This window comes from Pelophylax lessonae (genome assembly GCF_965119305.1).
Source record: "Pelophylax lessonae genome assembly, chromosome: 5".
In the NCBI taxonomy this organism is placed as follows: Eukaryota; Metazoa; Chordata; class Amphibia; order Anura; family Ranidae; genus Pelophylax; species Pelophylax lessonae.
The window spans coordinates 484,874,845-484,896,928 of NC_138772.1; the positions used below are offsets into that span (position 1 = coordinate 484,874,845).

Below are 22,084 nucleotides of genomic sequence, written 5' to 3' on the forward strand. Positions count from 1 at the left end.
TAGACGCCACAGGAGTCCTAGGGGTACGCTAAGGCCAGCATTATCCTTGGCTCAAGCTTCTTCCGCAGTTCCTGTGAGGAATCGAGGAAGAGGGTCTTCCAATCACTCTGGTGGCCGTAAACGTCCCTTGGGGGCTACCTCTCAGAGAGGACCAGTAATCCCAAGGGCTAATCTACCATCCTGCTTTACAGTAACTGGTTTTAATGGCTTAGCGATTGAAAGCCATGTACTGAGGGTTACAGGTTCGTCTGGATCAGTAATCCCTACTATGATGAAGGTGAGGAAGTCGACTTTTAGCAAGATATACCATTGTACGTGGAAAGCATACATTTCTTGGTGTGAGTAGATTGGCGCTCATCCTCGCTGCTTTTCTGTGACTTGGATCTTGGCCTTTCTTCATGGGGCGTTGAGCGGAAGTTGGCCTTGAGTACCATCAAGGGCCAGGTGTCTGCCTTGGCAATATTCTTTCAGCAACCCCTAGCCACGCACTCTTTATTTCATACCTTCAGTCAGGGGTGCTCTTATAGCTCCTCCTGTACGGTCTCTTTTGCCACCCTGGGATTTAAACTTAGTGCTCTCAGTTCTGCAGAAACCTCCATTTGAGAATATTCTGTTGTACTCCCTATTTAGTGGTCCATAGAGATAAAGTGGTTCTTCATCCCTGTCCGTCTTTCCTGCCCAAAGTTGTTTCTGACTTCCATTTGAATGAGTACATTGTGTTGCCTTCCTTGTGTCCCAAGCTGGCTTATCCCAAGGAATTTACTTTGCATACCTTGGATGTGGCTTGAGCGCTTTGGATGTATGTGGCAGTTACGGAGTCCTTTCGGAGGTCAAACTCGCTTTTTGTGGTTACACAAGAACCAAGGAACGGGCTGGCCGCTTCTTCAGCTACCATCTCTAGATGGATCAGACAAATGGTGACTCAGGCCTATTCTAATAAAGGCCGGGTTCCTCCTTTCCCTGTCATGGTGCATTCTACTCGGGCACTTAGTATTTCTTGGGCATTTCATCACCAAGCGTCAATATCTCAGGTTTGTAGAATTTGGTGAAAATATGCACAGACGACCAAGTTCAAATTTTGGTATCTGCAGATGCTTCTTTTGGCCACAAGGTTTTGCAGGCTGCTGTTAAGAAGGCTGTTTCCTCTTGAGGGGGTGTTTTTCTTTACATTTTTTTTTCAGATGGGGCTCCTGTGTCCTGGTTGAGCTCCTGTGACCCTGTTGGGGCTCTTTTTGTTTAGCCTTAGGTTATTTTCCCCAATCCTCATTTTCCTTTTGGCACTGCCTTTGTGCAAAACCACTAAGGCAGATACAGGGTGCAAAGAACTGTAAGGCTTCTGGACCAGAGATGGGGTGCAAAATCTTTGGATCAGAGTTAGGGTACAAAAGCACTAAAGCAGAGGCAGGAGGCAAGATTTCTGGAGCAGAGATGAGATGGATGTCTAGAGCAGATTCAATGTGCAGGACCTCAGAAACAGGATGCAGCTTTTTTTTGAGCAGTCATACAGCAGAGCAGCTTTGAAGAATGCTTGAGGGTCCTCACTTGGTTGTGTGAGTAAGTCTGTCCAAAGATCGAACCGTACAAGTCTGTCCAAAGAAAGATCAAGGGAGGGTTTATTGTAGAGAAGGAAGGCTGTGGTGCTTAAAAGTCTCAAGCATGGACTGGCAAAATCCACAGCAGAAGCTGACAAAGAGGCAGGCTGGGCTGGAACAGCTGCCACAGAGATAAGCTGGATTGGAATTGATATCAGGGTAGCAGGGGAATTAGAAAGGCAGGTACAAGAGATGCTGGTTAGACAGGAATAGGTACACAAGCACAATGCTGAGGCTAGGAAAATACAGAAGGGTGGTGGTAAAATAAACTCAGCTGGAAAACACACACTAGTGGGGATTGGGATAGCACCATTTCTGCTTATGAACTATTGTCACTAGTAGTTTCTCTGTATGTGCATGTTCCGCTCAGTGTACTGGTTTTGCACAGAGCGTCCCGATCCGCCTCTTCTGGAGTCCCCCTCTTGCTCTCTCAGCTCCTCCTCTTCTGTGTCTGTCTTCAAAGGGAGCCACCTTCTATGGTGGGCTCAATCCCAGCCAGGCTGTGTGCATTTATTGATACACGCAATGCGGCTCAGCCCTGCCACCTGCTCCCTCCCCACTGGATTTTATTGACTGCAGCAGGAACCAATTCTCTTTCTCTATGTTCTGTGAGGAGAGCCACTACTCAGGCATAGAGCTGGATCAGGATCGAACTCAGGAAAGTATTTAGGGGGGGGGGGGTAGGAGATAAGCATTGAAGGGTTTGTACCCTAATGCAGAGAATGCATTAAAATAGCAAACCTTGCACTTTTACAACCATTTTAATCCCTAAAGGAAATCTATAATTACAATAACATGGAGGCTGCCATTGATGGCCTTTCATTCTGATAAAGGAATTTGCTCTCACACTAACGCTTTGTACTACTATGAGTTTTTGTATTGTTCAACCCAGCGGCTGAACGGAAAAAGCTGTCAGCTCTGGTTGGAGCTGCTGTACTAACTATGCAAAGTTAGTATAGCGCTCTCCCCTGCTAAGCTGTTGTATTCTGACAGGGGGATAGCTGCCCTGACAGAACACTCTGATCAGTGCACTGATCAGGAGTCGGTCGGCTGCTGGTTTTTCAGCATGCTCGTCTGACAGAAGCCGGCTTCTGTTGAACAGGGTGGCATACACATGGCCCGAATGTTTTTTTTAACCGCCCGCTTTCTCCCGACATTTGGCCTGGGTGTACGGGGCTTTTCCTCCTGCTTCTTTACATTAGGTTACTACCTTAAAAAAGTACTTGTGTGCTCAGTATTTAAGCAGCCATGTTACAGAGATGAATTGCGGTTACAATCTACATTGTAGTTTACGCCATAGGGAACCTATAGTTTGATTAGGGTGTGCTGTTATATAGTTAGGCATACAGGAAAGGAATTAGGGGTTGATGTTACTGGTCCCTCAGGTCACAGACACCTGATTTAAGCATTGGTTGCAAAAAAAGCAAAGGATCTACAATGAAGCACAGGTAAGGTAAGTATATGTGTGTTGGGGGATGCCCTTCAGACACTTTCACTTTGCCCTGTAAGTGCTTATAAATAACTGACAACATATCTTCTGTGCATGAAGTTTTGATGGTCCTTTTTTGTTTTTCCATTTGGAAAGAATGAAAGGCATGGATAGTGGTAATAATTGAAACCAAGACTCAAAAGGCTCAAGCACAACTTTGTCTCCTAAGCCACTGCACTGCGAGGACAATATGACGTGTTTGAGGTTCCATTTAAGCATTGTTCCATTCCCCCACCTCCATGAATATAAATATTCTTTTTATCCAGCGCTAAAAGGTTGCTTGATGGAATGTCCATTTGCTGATAAAAGTGGAAACAAACACATTTTATATTTCCTTTTTTTTTTTAATTCTCTGTAACAACAGGAACACTTTTTCTATCTGCATTTCAAACGGTATAGCTTTACAAAGAAAACAGAGGGAGGTTAATTCCATGTTCTGTACACGGGTCGATCTGATCTCTGCATTCTATTTCCATGAATCATTTTTGGCCCTACTCATCTGATAAGTAAATCTGTCATCAGTGCTCTCACTGGGCAGCTCATAAAGGCTTTGAGATTGGGCACAGTGCACGCACCAGTGATATCAGGCTCATTTTAATTTTTTTGATTAGCATTGTTTTTAGTTATTTGTACCACCTTATACAATAACTCTAATGCATTCTGTTAATTTTTGTTAGCAGAAGCCCAGCTGTTGCATAGTCACAGTTTTATTCCTAAGGGCTCTTTCACACGGAGCGGACCGCATTGCGATCCGCTCCGGCACTTTTTTTTTTTTTCACGGAGCGGATGGCGCTTGTGTCATCCGCTCCGTATGTCCGCATATCATCCCATCTGTTTGCGGATGATATACAGACATAATGTAAGTCTATGGGCATTGCGGATGTCAGTGGATTACACCGCTGACATCCGATTTTGCTTCCTTTGCGTTTTTTGAACAGAGGAAAAATAGGCTTCTGTTCCGTTCCAAAAAATGGAACAGAACTGAAAGGAAGAAAATCGGATGTCAGCGGATGGTATTCCGCTGACATCCGCAATGCCATTGACTTACATTATGTCCGTAAATCATCCGCAAAAAATAGGAGGATTTGCCGACATACGGAGCGCCCCACCGTGTGAAAGGGCCCTAAATCAAGCCAGAATTTTGCACATGGTGATTGGATACCTTCTGCCCAGTTAGTTTGGATTATGTGTAGCACATCACCAGTTCTGAGGGCTACCACTTTGACATTGACTAGACTGTATAGCCGAGATATGCTTTATTCCTCAGATGTAGTAATTTCAAGGTAGTGAGTGTCTGTTCCGTGAGAATTACCTACCCGTGAGAAAAACCTACCCCTCCTCACTTCCGGTTCACGGCACTGTATGTAATGCAGCGGTTACATTAAAACAACTGTGCTGCAATACGAGTCATCTGCGCTCCTGTCCCTGTCACTTCCCTGCTCTCGGCTAGTAAATATAAAAGCGGTGGCGGGTGTATGAAAAAATTAATCACGGAGCCGAGAGCCGCTTTTATATTTACTAGCCAAGATCATGGAAGTGCCAGGGACAGGATTGGAGATGACTCATATTGCCGCACAGCTGTTTTATGTAACCGCCGCGTGGGTAGGTTTTGTTCACGGTACACGTGATAATTTCATACTAGTGCGCATGCGCACTAGTCAGCTCCTGAGTTGTTACATTAGGTATCCGGGGCTGTGAGCATGCGCACTGCTGCGCTGCTCAGCTGTTCCTGGCCGGAAGTGACGAGGGTAGGTTTTTCTCACGGGGTAGGTAATTCTCACGTTACAGTGTCCCATTTCAGGCTGGTATTTTTTTTTAAAACCTAAACAGGTGCTTTAAAAAGGACTTGAACGGTGTTTTTTTTTTTTCTCTATTAAAAAAAAAAACTTTCTTCTTGGATGCTGTTCTCTTTTTTCCATTTCCTGCTTGTTAATGCACTAGGTAATACAATTACTTCCTGCGGTTTGAAGCATCCCCTTCCACCTGCACCTTGTTAGGAGATGTGTGAGGCGTTGCTAAACTTTGGCCTGTGGAAGTGGTAAAAGTAGCCTCAGGGGCAATACTTTAGTACATGGGGTTGCCTCCATAATAACTTTAATGAACATCTATGCCTATCTAGGAAACCATGTTGTAAACAATATCATTTGCAGTAATGTTATGACTTGCTAACCACATCATTCATACTTTTAAACCGGGGCAGATAAGAGCGTTTTTTTCTAAATGAAAAAGGAAATGCAGTTAATTTATATAAGGAGAATCCTGCTCTGACTCAAAGTCTTATAATCTGCCTCCTCCTTGTAGCATTTACAGTGTGGGAGTGACATCAGATAATCTTCCTTTCAAGCTCGCTATCTGTGAACTGCGCTCCTGGCCTGCATCTGGAATCTTCATAAGAAAGATTTTCCTGTATTTCACGTTATTATTTTTAGCTGCTTAAGAAAGTTTAATAGTTTACAGATTTTGAAGTCACATTAATATTCTTTGACAGGAAGGTGATTGTGTTTTGTGTGTTGACAGTAAGGAAATTAGATAATGAAAGAAAAAGAGACAGTTTGGAAAGGGGAATATTACTGTGAAGTACAATCCGTGAGAAATTCACTTATTTGTCATATGTTTTCATAAGCGCAGTGCTGAGATTTGGACTAAGGCATTGGTTTTTCTGCCATCTGTGTCCCATTGGGGAGATTTCCCCTCACTTCCTATCCTGTAGCCAAAACAGGAAGTGAGAAGAAAGCCCTTCAAAATTAGAGAAACCCAGTGTGTCACCAAGGTCCCCATACCTCATTGGAAGATTTCCCCTCATAGTGTTCTGATGACAACCCAAAATATGGGATTTTCTTCTAAATTCACTTTTGATGATAACAATAAAGACAATAAATCTATTGAGAGAGAACAGTATTGGGGGTACAGTGTTGGTTAGCACTACAGAGGAAATAGGTTTGTGACCAGGCAGTGGGAAAAGTGAATAGAATTGTAGGATGCATCACTAGAGGGGTCACCAGCAGGAGGAAGGAGGTTCTCATTCCCCATAGATCCTTAGTAAGACCTCCTTGAGAATACTGTGTCCAGTTTTGTCACGTACCTGATCTAAGGCCAAGGTGCTAAGGGGACTAGGGCAAACCCGTATGTACGGCAAACCCTTTAAGGTGGTACATGAGGTGTAGCGCCCAAAGAAGCACAGGTTGCTAATAGGGTGCCAAAGAGCTGGGCCGGTGGATGCCTGGTGGATACTGGAGAAGGCAGGAAACACAGCCAGATGTCCCTCGGGAACTCCAGAAGATATTGCAAACTTGTGCACACAGGGAGCAGTGGTAGGACCAAGCTGAAGATCAAACACAGGTAGTCAGTCCGGGGATAAGGCAAGTAGCAGATACAGGAACTTGGCCGAGGTCACAAGAGGAAAGCAGGCAGGAGATAATAGCAAAGTTCGTAACGAGAGCATACCCGGGTGATCTAACAGGAGCAAGGTTGGTAAAGCAAGCCAGAGGGTCAATGCCAGAAGAAGGAGATTAAGCAGGTTAGGAACAAGCCGGGTCACAATGGGAAATCCAAGAGAAGTACACAGAAGCACAGGGAGGCTGATGAAAATTTAGCAATATAATGGATCCCACAGCAGTCTTTTATAGGCCAGCATCTGTCACGCATTGCGTGCGCTATTGCCAATTCGCTATGTTGCGCATTTGCGTACGCCTGTTAGCCGCTCCTGCACCAGGGAGCACAGTGATGCTCCCATTTCTACTTTTGGGAACATTGCCAGTTCTCCTACGGCCATTTCCCTGACAAGTTCTGGAGACCTCGCTTACAAAAAGATATTGATAAGATAGAGCGAGTCCAGAGACCGGTAACAAAAATGGTAAAAGGACTGAGGGATAAAACATATCAGGAGTAACTTCAGGCACCTAATTTGTACAGTCTGGAGGAAAGAAAGGAAAATGGAGACATGATTAAAAACTTTAAATACATCAAGGGGGTGATTAAGTTTCAAAAGGACAATACTTTTAATATGAATTCAAAATCAAGAACATAGGGACATGATCTCAAACTAACTGGAGAAAAGTTCAAAACTAATCTTAGTAAGTATTATTTTACTGAAAGGGTAGTTGATACTTGGAATTAAATTCCAGCTAAGGTAGTGAGACAGTCCACAATGAGTGTTTTCAAACATGCTTGGGACAATACTCAAAAAAAAAAAAAAAAAATAGAAAAAGTAAATACTAACAAATACAAAACATTTTTACAAAACGGGCTTCTGATGACGTCTTAGCATCGAAATGTGTAAGAAGGAGCTACAGCGTCACTGCATCACATCCGGTTTCAAGTCCGTGGAGCGCATCACATCACAAACTTCCTGGTTCTTGTATAACAAATGCCTGTTATCTTCATTCGTGTAAGTGCATTACTTGTTTAATAAAACTGCTAAACAGAGTTAAGCTATGGAGGCTCTTATTATCTTTGCATTAGACTACAGGCGCCTCCCGGGGTACAAACAAGATAGGGACTGTAAGTTTGTTCTTAAGTCTAATTTGTTTGTAAGTCAGAACAGGTAAATTCTTTAAGTTTAGCTCCAGCTAAATTAATAATTTTTACGTTTTCTGGATAGAATAGGGAAGGGTTAACACCGCTGTACCATTTGTTTTGCCGTCTGTGCCCCTGTTCAGAAGATTTTGCCTCATTTTCTGCCCCTATGACAACTATATTTTGACAAATTTGGGTTGTTGTGGAAACAAGGATTAGTGATAAAGCTTTGTTTTTCCCATGAGAACTTCCTAGGGGTAGATTTCGCCTCATTTCCTGTTGTCTCCCTCCATTTGTAAGTAGGAGTTGTTTGTAACCCGGGGACCGCCTGTACTGGGGCAGTGGAAACTAAGGAAACACAGACACCCACTTGGCTTAGGCTCTGCTTGCAGTCATTGGTACTGTGAATGCTGGTTACTCCCATGGTGGGGAGAGCTATCCGGTGGGCGGAGGCCCTGACACAGCACATGGTTGCGTGACCCTTTGCAGCACTATAATTACATTTTTGAGAGATCCTTTTGCCATACTTTACCAATGACTTTTTAATCACAGCACTTGTCCCTTTACGCTGATCCATTAATGGACTTCTCAATTAAAGCACTTGTCACTTTAATGTTTTTTTTGCACTTTAACCACTTAAGCCCCGGAAGATTTTACCCCCATTCCGACCAGGGGGTATTTTGCGATTCGGCACTGCGTGACTTTAACGGACAATTGCGCGGTCGTGCGACGCTGTACCTAAACGAATTTGGCGTCCTTTTTTTCCCACAAACAGAGCTTTCTTTTGGTGGTATTTGATCACCTGTGCGATTTTTTGATCACGCGCTATAAACAAAAAAAGAGCGTCAATTTTGCAAAAATAGCAATATTTTTCACATTTTTTTATATGAAATTCCCCAAAAAAAAATTTAAAAATCAAAATTTTTTTACTTTTTCGGCCAATTTGTTTTATGCTACCTATGTTTGGTAAAAAAAATCGCAAAAAGCGTATTTTGATTGGTTTGCGCAAAAGTTATCGCGTTTACTAACAAAGGGAAAGATTTCTGTAATTTTTGTTGTTTTTTTTTAAACGTGTAATGGCGGCGATCTGCGATTTTTTTTTTGCGGTACTGCGACATTGGGGCGGACAGATCGGACCCTTGACTGACATTTTTGACACTTTTGGGGTTACCAGTGACATTTCTACAGTAATCAGTGCTATATATATGCACTGTTACTGTAAAAATACACTGGTAGTGAAGGGGTTAACTTTATTTGGGAGGGAGGGGCTGTGTGTATCCCTAGGGGCGTGCTTTCTACTGTGATTGGCTGGGGCTTGAGCTGTATGGACACTGATCAACGGATCTACATACTAGATCCGAGTGATCAGTATCCTAACAGCAAGGAGAATGACAGGCAGCTTGTTTACACAGGCTGCCTGACATTCTCCCTCTCCCCCGCCGATCGCCGAGTGACCGGCGGACATCGGGTCCGCCGGTCACACGCGCGGGGGGGTCCGTGACCACGCAGGAGCGGGAGCGCGCCTCCGGGGGCGCGCGCTCGCTCCCTAGACCCTCACAAGCTAGTGACGTAGCCCTACGTCACTTTGCCTGTGAGGGGCTGACTGCCGACGTAGATCGGCGTTAGGCAGTCGGCAAGTGGTTAAGTGTTTTTTTGCACTTTCAGATTTCTGGCACCTTCATAATATTACATTATTGAACATAGCTGGTAAAGATGTTAATCTGTCAGAATTGTACAATATTTTGAGTGACCGCATGTTCATTTTTTGATGCACATGTTGTAACACGTATTAGCACACTTTAGCACTAGCAACATCACGTCCATTTCATCCTTTTTTCTTTAGACTCGATAGACCACTTGATATTTTTTCTGCTGTCACTTCTCTGTTTTTAAATAGAGTGAATCTCCCTAACGGGGGCACATACAGCAATAAAAACCTGACAGGTATTCTAATTCCGCTCCACTCTATTTAAAACTAAAAAAATGTTTTTATTTATTTACATTTTAAAGTTAAAGAATGCCCATTATCTGTTTTACCACCCCTAACCGCTCACCTATACAAGGACATGCAGCTGCTCAGGGCTGTGCACATGTTGTAACTGCTGCAAAAATTAAACCCTCTTGTTGCAATCAAGAGTAGGCAACTGTGGATATGGGCTATTGTTATAGGTGAGACAACAAAAAATGCTAGTGATTGTAAAGTCTTGTTTTTTTTTTTTTTTCAAGTTTTCAATAAAAATAACGAACATGTTATATTTACTTGCTGTGTGCAGTTGGTTTTGCACCGATCAGCCTGGATCCTCCTCTTCTCTGGTCCCTCTTCGGCTCTCCTAGTCCATCCCTCCCTTTTATTGCCCCCACAGCAAGCAGCTTACTATGGGGGCACCCAAGCCGAGGCACAGCTCCGTGTATCCAGTCAGACATGGAGCTGCTGTTCTGCCCCACCCCCTATCTCTCCTCATTGGATAACTGACTTTAAATGACAGCAGCGGGAGCCATTGGCGTCGCTACTGTATGTTGATGGGAATGAGGAAAAATGGGGAGGGAAAGGGGAGCGGGAAAAAGGGGAAAAATAAGGGAGATGGGACTTTAAATGAGACTCGTGCCATAGAGTCTCCATCCCTATTAATCATGAGCGTAAAATGAACATAAGGAACACATAGTGTTCAAAAATAAAATGTTCAAAAATAAAAGGGTGGGACTTTGTATGAGGTGTGGCCAGTTGACACATGATGTTCTAATGGTAGTACATATACATTTGCAGGTAAGCATAGAAAGGCATATGATCAAACATCAAGTGTTTATTGACATGTAAAATGGCAGTTAGCCAAGGTACAATAGATACAATAAGTACAAGGGGGACATATACAGTATACAGCTAAATAGTGTGGTAGAATCATAATGAAAGATGACAAAGATAGACCAACAAACATAAAATTTGTACAACATGATAATTTGATGCATGCTAAGATGATATTGAGTGTACATGGCCTCTTCAGCTCAACGCGTATCGTGAAAAACGTTTCACTTCATCAGGAGCAGGCACAATTGGACTTGTTAGGATATTAGCTGTCAGTGAGGCTGTTATGGCACCCATAAATGCGTCTGGAAAGGAACTGAGGGAGCAAGAAAAAATCTGTGCAAGGCCAGAGGCGCAAAGTCCATAGACATAGCGTGAATTGCCATATAGGTTCTCAGGCTGGATGATCAAATGTGGCTCTGGGCAGTGGCTGCAGCAGCGGAGGTAGCTCCCAGCGTCACGGGCAATTCATAATCTCGGAACACCACCGGGCCGACTGCGTCGCTACTGTGTTAGCCAATGAGAAGGGGAGTCCCAGACGGCTGAGACAGTCATGGACATCGCTGGATTGAGAGGGGGCTCAGGTAAGCATTGGGAGGGCTGAGAGGGGCTGCTGCACACAGAAGATTTTTTAACTTAATGCATAGACTTCATAAGGAATAAAAAACCGTCTGACTTTACAACCCCTTTAACATCTGTCTCATGTATCAACAAAACAGAAGAGCATATTTATGGTAATAGATAAAAGAACAGGATTCAGTCGGTAAATCTGATTAAATCGGTAGGATCAACAAATAGGCTAAGGCAGTTTTCACATTTGCCATTCAACATTTTGGTCTTAAATTGGACTAAAGTCAGTAACACTGTCTTCACAAGGTTTGTATGTTCTCCCCATGTTTGCATTGTTTCCTTCCTTCCATAGTGGTAGGTCACTAGGTCACAAGTGTGTTTGGATGGTACTGTATGACCAGACCTTATATTAAGTATTCTCAGTAAAAAAAACTGCTGCAGAAGTGGACAAAGAAATGATGGATAAACTTATTAAGGTAGATGTAACACTAAAAAAAAAAAAAAAAAAAAGATTCTGTTCCCTAAAAGGCAGATTAAACAGCATAGTGCTTTTGCGGTCTAATCTGCCCCTTTCTAAGCTGTAAAAAACCTGGCTGATCCTGCCAGTTCCTGTGTCCCCTTCTGTGTGCTGACCATGATAATCATGGCTGCTGAGCCCTGATCACTTTGGTCAGTTTATTTGCCTCTGTCATCCGCAGCTCTTCTGTCTCCCTCCCCTCCCTGCCTCTCAGCTTTGTCTATCTGTGTCTCCGCCCAACCGCACCACACCGCCCCCCCCCCCCCACCGCTGTTGGTGCTATTGTAAACTTCACAAAATGTCACTGCCAATCCCTCTCTTTTTATGCAGTAACAACACACAGTGTAAGTGTTTGTTGTAAATAGCCTTTTTCAGATCTCTTCAGGCCTGTCACATGACTCCCGACTGCTCTCCTCCCCCAGCTAAGGGCTACAGTGGGAGAGGGTGAGTGGCCAGCACAGCGGTTATGTGCCCTCCCCGGCTGCCGTCAGAGGGAGATCTCGGTTCCTCCCACTGTATGTTGAGTAGGAGGCCGGGAGTCACGTGACCAGCCTAAAGAGATCTGAAAAAAGGATATTTACATGCTTTGTTTCTAACAAACGCTGCATAAAAGAGAGAGGCTGGCAGTGACATTCATTTTAAAGGTTACAGACACTTTATTTAAAAAGTACATGTACAAAAAGACTTTGTTTATCAGTTATTCTTGCAACATGATGAAAAGTTGCATTACTTACATTTTTAACCTCTTTTTAGTTGGTAACCTGTCGATTAATTTCTGTTAATATATAGTTTTTTTGTAGTCTATGTCAATCATAAAGTCACTTATACCAACAATTTCTTAAAAGTTTCTAATATTCTCTAAGCCTGAGTCCAGTGCACTTGGAAACAGGGAAAGCCACAAAGAATTGCTTGCTTGTAATGTATTATGTGAATTACTGGCATGTGGTGGGAGAACAAACATGAACTATTTCTATTGGAAATCTCAGGTGGCAAATTTGATTTAGCACAGTTTTCTTTATCCCAGCTCATAATTAATATTTTGTAGTTTTCACATCTTTTGTATATGTTGGCAGCCGAGCAAAAGGAGTGTCTGTAACAAGATAGGCTTTTTATAAATGGATGTGGGTAGAGATTCCACTGCTGCTAGTGAGTCACTGCAGAGCATAGCTGTATGCATTTCACCATGTATCCATCTGTAACAGTGTTTATTTTTTCAGATGTATCTTTATTTCAATGCTCTTTCTTCTGGTACAGCAATTATCAACCCACCCTGAAGGTATTCGCCGCAATCAAGTAATTGTTTTCTGCAGAAATGTTAAGGCATCTGTGCTGTATAGATGTGATGGCATGCAAGCATATGGTCCAGATCATAATGTATGAATTTAAGATGGACAAACATTAACATGGGGTTCATAGGTTGTGTGTGTGTTTAAATACTGTATGTGTGTGTATATATATATATATACATACATACAGGCAGTCCCCAGTTTACAAACAAGATAGGGACTGTATACGGACCAAGACTGGGATGCCATTAAAGTTCATGTGCGTGTATATGCAGGTGTCCCAAAACTTTTGGTTATATATATACACATACAAACCCGATTCCAAAAATGTTGGGACACTGTACAAATTGTGAATAAAAACAGAATGCAATGATGTGGAAGTTTCAAATTTCAATATTTTATTCAGAATACAACAGATGACATATCAAATGTTTAAACTGAGAAAATGTATAATTTTAAGGGAAAAATAAGTTGATTTTAAATTTTATGGCATCAACACATCTCAAAAAAGTTGGGACAAGGCCATGTTTACCACTGTGTGGCATCCCCTCTTCTTTTTGTAACAGTCTGCAAACATCTGGAGACTGAGGAGATAAGTTTCTCAAGTTTAGGAATAGGAATTTTGTCCCATTCTTGTCTAATACAGGCTTCCAACTGTCTTAGGTCTTCTTTGTCGCATCTTCCTCTTTATGATGCACCAAATGTTTTCTATGGGTGAAAGATCTGGACTGCAGGCTGGCCATTTCAGTACCCGGATCCTTCTTCTACGCAGCCATGATGTTGTAATTGATGCAGTATGTGGTCTGGCATTGTCATGTTGGAAAACGCAAGGTCTTCCCTGAAAGAGACGACGTCTGGATGGGAGCATATGTTGTTCTAGAACTTGGATATACCTTTCAGCATTGATGGTGCCTTTCCAGATGTGTAAGCTGCCCATGCCACACGCACTCATGCAACCCCATACCATTAGAGATGCAGGCTTCTGAACTGAGCACTGATAACAACTTGGGTTGTCCTTGTCCTCTTTAGTCCAGATGACATGGTGTCCCAGTTTTCCAAAAAAGAACTTCAAATTTTGATTCGTCTGACCACAGAACAGTTTTCTACTTTGCCACAGACCATTTTAAATGAGCCTTGGTCCAGAGAAAACGCCTGTGCTTCTGGATCATGTTTAGATATGGCTTCTTTTTTGGCCTATCGGGTTTTAGATGGCAACGGCGAATGGCATGATGGATTGTGTTCACCGACAATGTTCTCTGGAAGTATTCCTGAGCCCATGTTGTGATTTCCATTACAGTAGCATTCCTGTATGTGATGCAGTGCCGTCTAAGGGCCCGAAGATCACAGGCATCCAGTATGGTTTTCCGACCTTGACCCTTACGCACAGATTTTGTTCCAGATTCTCTGAATCTTTGGATGATATTATGTACTGTAGATGATGATAACTCCAAACTCTTTCAAAATTTTTTCTGAGAAACATCTTTCTGATATTGCTCCACTGTTTTTCGTGGCAGTATTGGGGGAATTGGTGATCCTCTTCCCATCTTGACTTCTGAGAGACACTGCCACTCTGAAAGGCTCTTTTTTTACCCAATCATGTTGCCAATTGACCTAATAAGTTGCAAATTTGTCCTCCAGCTGTTCCTTATATGTACATTTAACTTTTCTGGCCTCTTATTGCTACCTGTCCCAACTTTTTTGGAATGTGTAGCTCTCATGAAATCCAAAATGAGCCAATATTTGGCATGACATTTCAAAATGTCTCACTTTCAACATTTGATATGTTATCTATATTATATTGTGAATAATATATAAGTTTATGAGATTTGTACATTCGTCCATTCCTTTTTTACTCACAATTTGTAGTGTCCCAACTTTTTTGGATTTGGGTTTGTGTGTATATATATATATATATATATATATATATATATATATATATATATACACACACACAGTGTACCACAAAAGTGAGTACACCCCTCACATTTCTGTAAACATTTTATTATATCTTTTCATGTGCTAACACTGAAGAAATTACACTTTGCTACAATATAAAGTAGTGAGTTTACAGCTTGCATAAATTTGCTGTACCCTCAAAATAACTCAACACACAGTCATTAATGTCTAAACCACTGGCAACAAAAGTGAGTACACCCCTAAGTGAAAATGTCCAAATTGGGCCCAAGGTTTTATTATTTTGTGTGGCCACCGTTATTTTCCAGCACTGCCTTAACTCTCTTGGGCATGGAGTTCACCAGAGCTTCCCAGGTTGCCACTGGAGTCCTCTTTCACTCCTCCATGATGACATCACGGAGCTGGTGGATGTTAGAGACCTTACGCTCCTCCACCTTTCGTTTAAGGATGCCCCACAGATGCTCAATAGGGTTTAGGTCTGGAGACATGCTTGGCCAGTCCATCACCTTTACCCTCAACTTCTTTAACAAGGCAGTAGTCTTCTTGGAGGTGTGTTTGGGGTCGTTATCATGTTGGAATACTGCCCTGTGGCCCAGTCTCAGATGGGAGGGGATCATGTTCTGCTTCATTATGTCACAGTACATGTTGGCATTCATGGTTCCCTCTATGAACTGTAGCTCCCTAGTGCTGGCAGCGCTCATGCAACCCCAGACCATGACACTCCCACCACCATGCCTGACGTTAGGCAAGACACACTTGTCTTTGTACTCCTCAACTGGTTGCCTCACACACGCTTGACACCATCTGAACCAAATACATTTATCTGGGTCTCATCAGACCACAGGACATGGTTCCAGTAATTCATGTCCTTAGTCTGCTTGTCTTCAGCAAACTGTTTGCAGGCTTTCTTGTGCGTCATCTTTAGAAGAGGCTTCCTTCTGGGACGACAGCCATGCTGACCAATTTGATGCAGTGAGGGGCGTATGGTCTGAGCACTGACAGGCTGACCCCCCCACCCCTTCAACCTCTGCAGCAATGCTGGCAGCACTCATACGTCTATTCCCCAAAGACAACCTCTGGATTTGACACTGAGCATATGCACTTAACTTCTTTGGTTGACCATGGTGAGGCCTGTTCTGAGTAGATCCTTTCCTGTTAAACCGCTGTATGGTCTTGGACACCATGCTGCAGCTCAGTTTCAGGGTCTTGGCAATCTTCTTATAGCTTAGGCCATCTTTATGTATAGCAACAATTACATTTTTCAGATCCTCAGAGAGTTCTTTGCCATTTTGAACTTCCAGTGACCAGTATGAGAGAGTGAGAGTGATCACACCAAATTTAACACACCCGTGACCTTGTAACACTAATGTATCACCTGACACCAGGGAGGAAAAATGGCTAATTGGGCCCAATTTGGACATTTTACCTTAGGGGTGTACTCACTTTTGTTGTCAGCGGTTTGGACAGCAATGGTGTGTTGAGTTATTTTGAGGGAACAGCAAATTTACACTGTTATACAAGCTGTACACTCACTATTTTACATTGTAGCAAAGTGTCATTTCTTCAGTGTTGTCACATGAAAAGATATAATAAAATATTTACAAAAATGTGAGGGGTGTAGTCACTTTTGTGAGATACTGTATATACTGCTCGAGCCTCGCACTCCTTACGATCTCCTCCCTTCCTTTTGGGGTTCTTTTTTAGTTGAATACATATCTTTTTTTTTCTTTTTGGGCCTTAATGTAATGGTTGCCCACATTTTTGTGTATTTCTATGTTAAAAGCCATAAAAAAGATTTTCAGAAAAATAGAAATGGAACGGATTGTATGGCTAGTTCATCTCTCTGCATTGGTTTTGTAGTCTTCAGTAGATTGTGCCATCGGATCATATATGCATATGTCCAACATTAGACAGATCACATCTTTGTACAGACCTCTGTCTTTGTTGTATTGGTAATATTAGAGTCTTTACCATACAGCTTAAAATCCAGTTGGACACTTTATGAACTTTAAAGAGCAGCATCAATCAGCCCCATGTAAAACTCTTAATATTTATATAGTTCACTATAAAGGAGTGGGATACATTGATCCATCGAATAATGGTATAAACTTGATAATCCTACAATGTTCACGTAAACAATTTTTGAAACCCTTTTCCCCCATAACTAATTTCTAGTAATCATAGTAATAATAATTAATATTAATAAACTTTAATTTTATATAGCGCCTTTAATGGTGGCTTCCCAAAGTGGTTTACAAGGAAAACAACAAAGATACCATTAAGGAAAAGGGGCATTTAAACAAAAGCTTGTCTAACGAAAACCTTTTTAGATTTGATTTGAGTTTTGAGCAGTTTTGGAGCATAGCTGGAGGAGCAGGAGGAGGCTCTGTCTCCCATTGAGTGTAAGGGAGTAGGGGTGACACACAGCAAACCAGAATTTGAGGATAGGAGTGGGGGAGTAAGTTGATAAAAGTTCAGAGAGATAATGAGTTGGCATGCCAAGTAGAGCCTTACAGGTGAGCAAGAAGATCTTAAAGTCTATGCGAAACCTGACAGGTAGCCAGTTCAAGGACTCCAGGATAGGGGTAGTATGATCACTTGTACCAGACCTAGTCAGGATTCTGGCTGCAGAATTTTGAACATATTGAAGTTGATTAATAGTGGATTCAGGTACCCCAGCTAGTAGCATTGCAGTAGTCAAGTCGGGAGAACACAAATGTATGGATCAGCTTTTCAGCTTCAGTGTATGATAACATAGGGCACAGCCAAACAATGTTTCTCAAGTTGAAAAAGATGTTCTGACAACATTTTGCACTGTGGATGTGGATCAAAAGTTTTTTTAATTTAGACGGAAGCTCAAGAACAGTGCCACCTATAGATAAGCTATTAGGATTGGCCTTACATACAGTAATTGATAGGAGGTGCCAATAAGCATGACTTCAGTGTTGTCACAAATAAATTGAATGAAATTATGGGCCCTCCATGTTTTTATATCACAAAATTCAGTTAGATCGGAGAGAGAAGCAGCCAAAATAGAATCCGGTTTAATGCTATCAGCATAGAATTGATAAATGAGCCCATGTGATCTAAGCAGTTGGCCAAGTGGAAACATGTAAATGCTAAAAAGTTGGGGACCCAAGATTGAGCCCTAAAGGAACACCGTACTTGATTGGACCAACTTCAGACTGGAATACGCCAAGGGAGATGATAATAATTAGAAGCTCCACCCTACCTTATTTATTAGATTACTTTAAAGTGGTTCTGAAGGCTGAAGGTTTTATCCTTTCATGTATTCTATGCATGAAGGTTAAAAACCTTCAGTATGCAGCTCCCCTCACAGACCCCCTAATACTTACCCGAACCCTATCGGCATCCAGTGATGTGCATGAGAGCAGCTGTTCTCCCGGGCCATTGGCGCCCCGCTGCTGTAAATCATAGCCAGTGAGGGGGTAGCGGAGGGTACTCGGAGAAGAACAGAGGCCAGGAGCGCTGGCAGGGGACCCAAGAAGAGGAGGATCGGGGCTGCTCTGTGCAAAACCATTTCACAGAGCAGGTAAGTGTAACATGTTTATTAATTTTAAAAAACAAAAAGAATGACTTTGTAGCTCTTTGCCACACCAGTCCCCTAAATTCAAATATGATAACAAAACCCCTAAGTGTATTTTCTTGGAGATATTATTGTGGCAGCTAGTCAGTTGAAAGACGTGTTATATTTTATTTCTATAAAATAGAAAACAGACTTGAAATGGGTCCCTTATGCTGTTTAGCACTGGTGCACTACAACTGCTTCCCAGTGGGTGACAGAGCTTTTAAGGCTGATCAAAAATATTTATTTTAACATGCTTTATAGTATATGTGAGTAATGATGGACGAACATCGGCCGGGGTGGTTCGCGAACGTTATACGCAAACTTTCCCAAACGTTGGCGAACCGCAAGTTCGCGACGGGTCCCATTGACTTTAATGGCAGGCGAACTTTAAAAACCTTTAGGTCATATTTGCAGCCACAAAATACTTACTAGTTGTGCAAAAATAGTCCCACAACATGGACACTGTCATAACAGAAGTATTGCTATTGGAAAAGTTGCCCTAAAAATGTATTTATTTTTTTTCAGCAAAAAAATTTAATTTTTTTTTCTAAATCAGCCAGAACTAACAGCAGCCGGTAAATACATGTCAAATACATATAGGGTCCATTCCCACATCTGTAAAATGGGTCCGCATCCGTTCCACAATTTGGCAGAACGTTTACAGACCCATTGGTTTTCAATTCCACTCTGAAAAATTAGGCATTCACAGGATAAAGAAGTAAGTGTCCCCCATTACAGGCCCCAAAAATTAGCCAACATGCGTTTACCTGACAGCTAAGAAAGTTGTATTCTGTGGCTGAAGGTACATTAGGCATTCACAGGATACAGAAGTAAGTGTCGCCCATTACAGGCAACAAAAATTAGCCCACATGCGTTTACCTGACAGCTAAGAATGTTGTATTATGTGGTTGGAGGTACATTAGGCATTCACAGGATACAGAAGTGTCGCCCAGCCATGGGCCCCAAAAATTAGCCCACATGCGTTTACCTGACAGCTAAGAATGTTGTATTCTGTGGCTGAAGGTACATTAGTCATTCACAGGATACAGAAGTGAGTGTCGCCCATTACAGGCCCCAAAAATTAGCCCACATGCGTTTTCCTGACAGCTAAGAACGTTGTGTTCTGTGGCTGAAGGTACATTAGGCATTCACAGGATAAATAAGTAAGTGTCGGCCATTCCAGGCCCCAAAAATGAGCCCAGATGCGTTTACCTGACAGCTAAGTACGTTGTATTCTGTGGCTAAAGGTACATTAGGCGTTCACAGGATACAGAAGTAAGTGTCGCCCATTACAGGCCCAAAAAATTAGCCCACATGCGTTTACCTGAAACTCCCCAAAAATTAGGCATTCAATGGACATGAAATGCCTTTTATGCCGCTGTATTTACCGAAGATAAGGACTATGAATTGTTGTGGGTGGATGGCGGTCTGGCGGATATTTGGGGCCTGTCATGAGGAATTTTAATCAAACATGGTCTACTGGTCACATGTGTTGAATTCCTCTGAGATCCATGCCTCATTCATTTTTATAAATGTGAGGTAGTCAACACTGTCATGAGCTAGGCGAGTTCGCTTATCGGTCACGATCCCCCCTGCTGCGATGAACGTCCTTTCGGACAGGACACTGGATGGGGGGCAAGCCAACAGTTCCATTGCAAATTGTGCAAGCTCTGGCCAGAGGTCAAGCCTGCCCACTCAGTAGTCCAGGGGTTCATCACTCCTCAGAACGTCCACATCGGCCGTTAACCTGATGTAGTCAGACACTTGTCGGTCTAGGCGTTCCTGATACTGGATCTGGAGTACAGCTGTCGATGGGTCGACTGAAAGAATGATCTCATATCTGAAGTGACCAACACATCTTCAAAACGCCCTCTTCTTGCAGGCGCTGTTGGATTGCTACCCGCAACTGTTTCTCTGAGAGTGGAAATTCCTCTGCCAGCGCATGCAAATGCAGAATTTCTCGAAGCAAGGCCTGGAAGTGCTGCAACTGACCGCCCTCTGTGATGGCAGTAACATTTCTGCCATTTTTTGTTTGTACCAGGTGTCTAAGTACGTTGCCACCCAGTACTGGTCCTTTCCCTTTATGCTTTTTATATGGGGTCCCCCTTAAAACACTGGAGCATGAAGGCCCCCATTTGCACTAAACTGGACGTGGTGTAGTGGCCTGGCTCCAGCTCTTCATCCAGGATAATGTCATCCTCGTTCTTCTCCCCCCCATCCATGGACAACACCAAGGATCCCAGAAAGGTTTAAAGCATGCTCTTCTTGCTCCTCTTCATCCGCCCCAGCACAATCCTCCTCTGACTCCTCTTCAGACTCCTGTTATTGACTTGTCTCAGATGGAGTAGCACCCCCTGGGAATTCACCCATCATTGCGACTTCCTCATCTTCCTGCTCCTCGACGGCTTGATCAATGACACAACGCAATGCACGCTCCAGAAAGAAGGCGTAAGGTACGATGTCACTGATGGCGCCCTGGCCGTGACTGACCAGTTTGGTGATCTCATAAAATGGCCGCAGAAGTCTGCATGCATCGCGCATGAGCAGCCACTGGCGCGGTGAAAAAAACCCAAGCTCCCCAGAACCTGTCCTGCCGCAGAGTTCATACAGGTAGTCGTTAACTACACATTTCTGCTGGAGCAGCTTATCAAGCATATACAAGGTTAAGTTCCATCGCGTCGGGCAGTCACAAATAAGACGCCTGACGGGCAGGTTGTGTCGCCGCTGAATGTCAGCAAGGCGAGCCATGGCTGTGTAAGATCTTCTGCTGAAATGGCTCGAGATTTTCCTGGCCTGCCGCAAGACGTCCTGGACCCCAGGGTATTTGGCAATGAATCGCTGCACGACCAAGCTCAGGATGTGTGCCATGCATGGCACGTGTGTAATTTTGCAATGTTTCAGCACGCTTAGCAGATTGGCACCGTTGTCGCACACCACTTTACCAACTGTCAAATTGAGCGGTGTCAGCCACTGATCTGCCTGTGAACGCAAAGCTGAAAGGAGTGCAGGACCAGTGTGGCTCTTGGCTTCCAGGCACAACAGACGCAGCACAGCATGGCAACGTCTCACCTTGCATATGGAATAAGTTCTGGGGATCTTGGGCTGCGCAGCAGAAGAGACGGTAGCAGTGGAAAAGGAGGAGTCAGCCAAGGAGGAGAGGGAGGATGGAGGAGGAGAAGAAGAGGCAGGCCTGCATGCAATCCGTGGCGGTAAAACCAAATCTACACTGGTGCCACGGGCTACATGCTTGATGGCCGTCAGAAGGTTCACCCAGTGGGCAGTAAAAGTTATATACCTTCCCTGCCCGTGTTTGCTAGACCATTTGTCTGTGGACAGATGTATTTTGGCACCGACACTGTGTGCCAGAGATACATTTACTTGCCGCTGAACATGGCCAAACAGCTCTGGAATGCCCTTCTGCGAGAAATATTTCCTTCCTGGGACCTTCCATTGTGGTTTTCCAATGGCCACAAATTTCCGAAAGGCCTCCAAGTCCACCAGTTGATATGGCAGTAGTTGGCGGGCTATCAGTTCCGACAAGCCAGCAGTCAACCGTTGGGCAAGAGGGTTATCCGGCGTCATAATTTTTTTACGCTCCAACATTTGGGCTACGGAAGCCTGCCTTTTTCCAGAACAACGTGAGGACGACATGATGGAAGTGGTGGACAATTGTGAGGTGAGAGGAGAAGGAGAAGAGGCTGGACGGTGTGAGCCTGGAGTGTGGCTTTGTGGGTTCTGACAGCGTTGCTCCCACTGGGCTCGGTGATGGGAGTCCAGATGCCTTCTTAAGGCGGTCATCGCTAGGTGAGTGT

The 22,084-nt window shown here is 43.4% G+C and overlaps 1 protein-coding gene and 1 long non-coding RNA gene across 3 annotated transcripts in view; one reads left to right on the plus strand and one right to left on the minus strand.

The window, feature by feature from the left end:
* Window positions 1–22,084, minus strand: part of LOC309555764 — a 1,250,709-nt gene that overhangs the window by 1,227,792 nt on the left and 833 nt on the right. The window lies entirely within an intron of this gene.
* VPS13B (vacuolar protein sorting 13 homolog B) overlaps window positions 1–22,084 on the plus strand; it is a 1,502,642-nt gene that overhangs the window by 1,054,259 nt on the left and 426,299 nt on the right. The window lies entirely within an intron of this gene.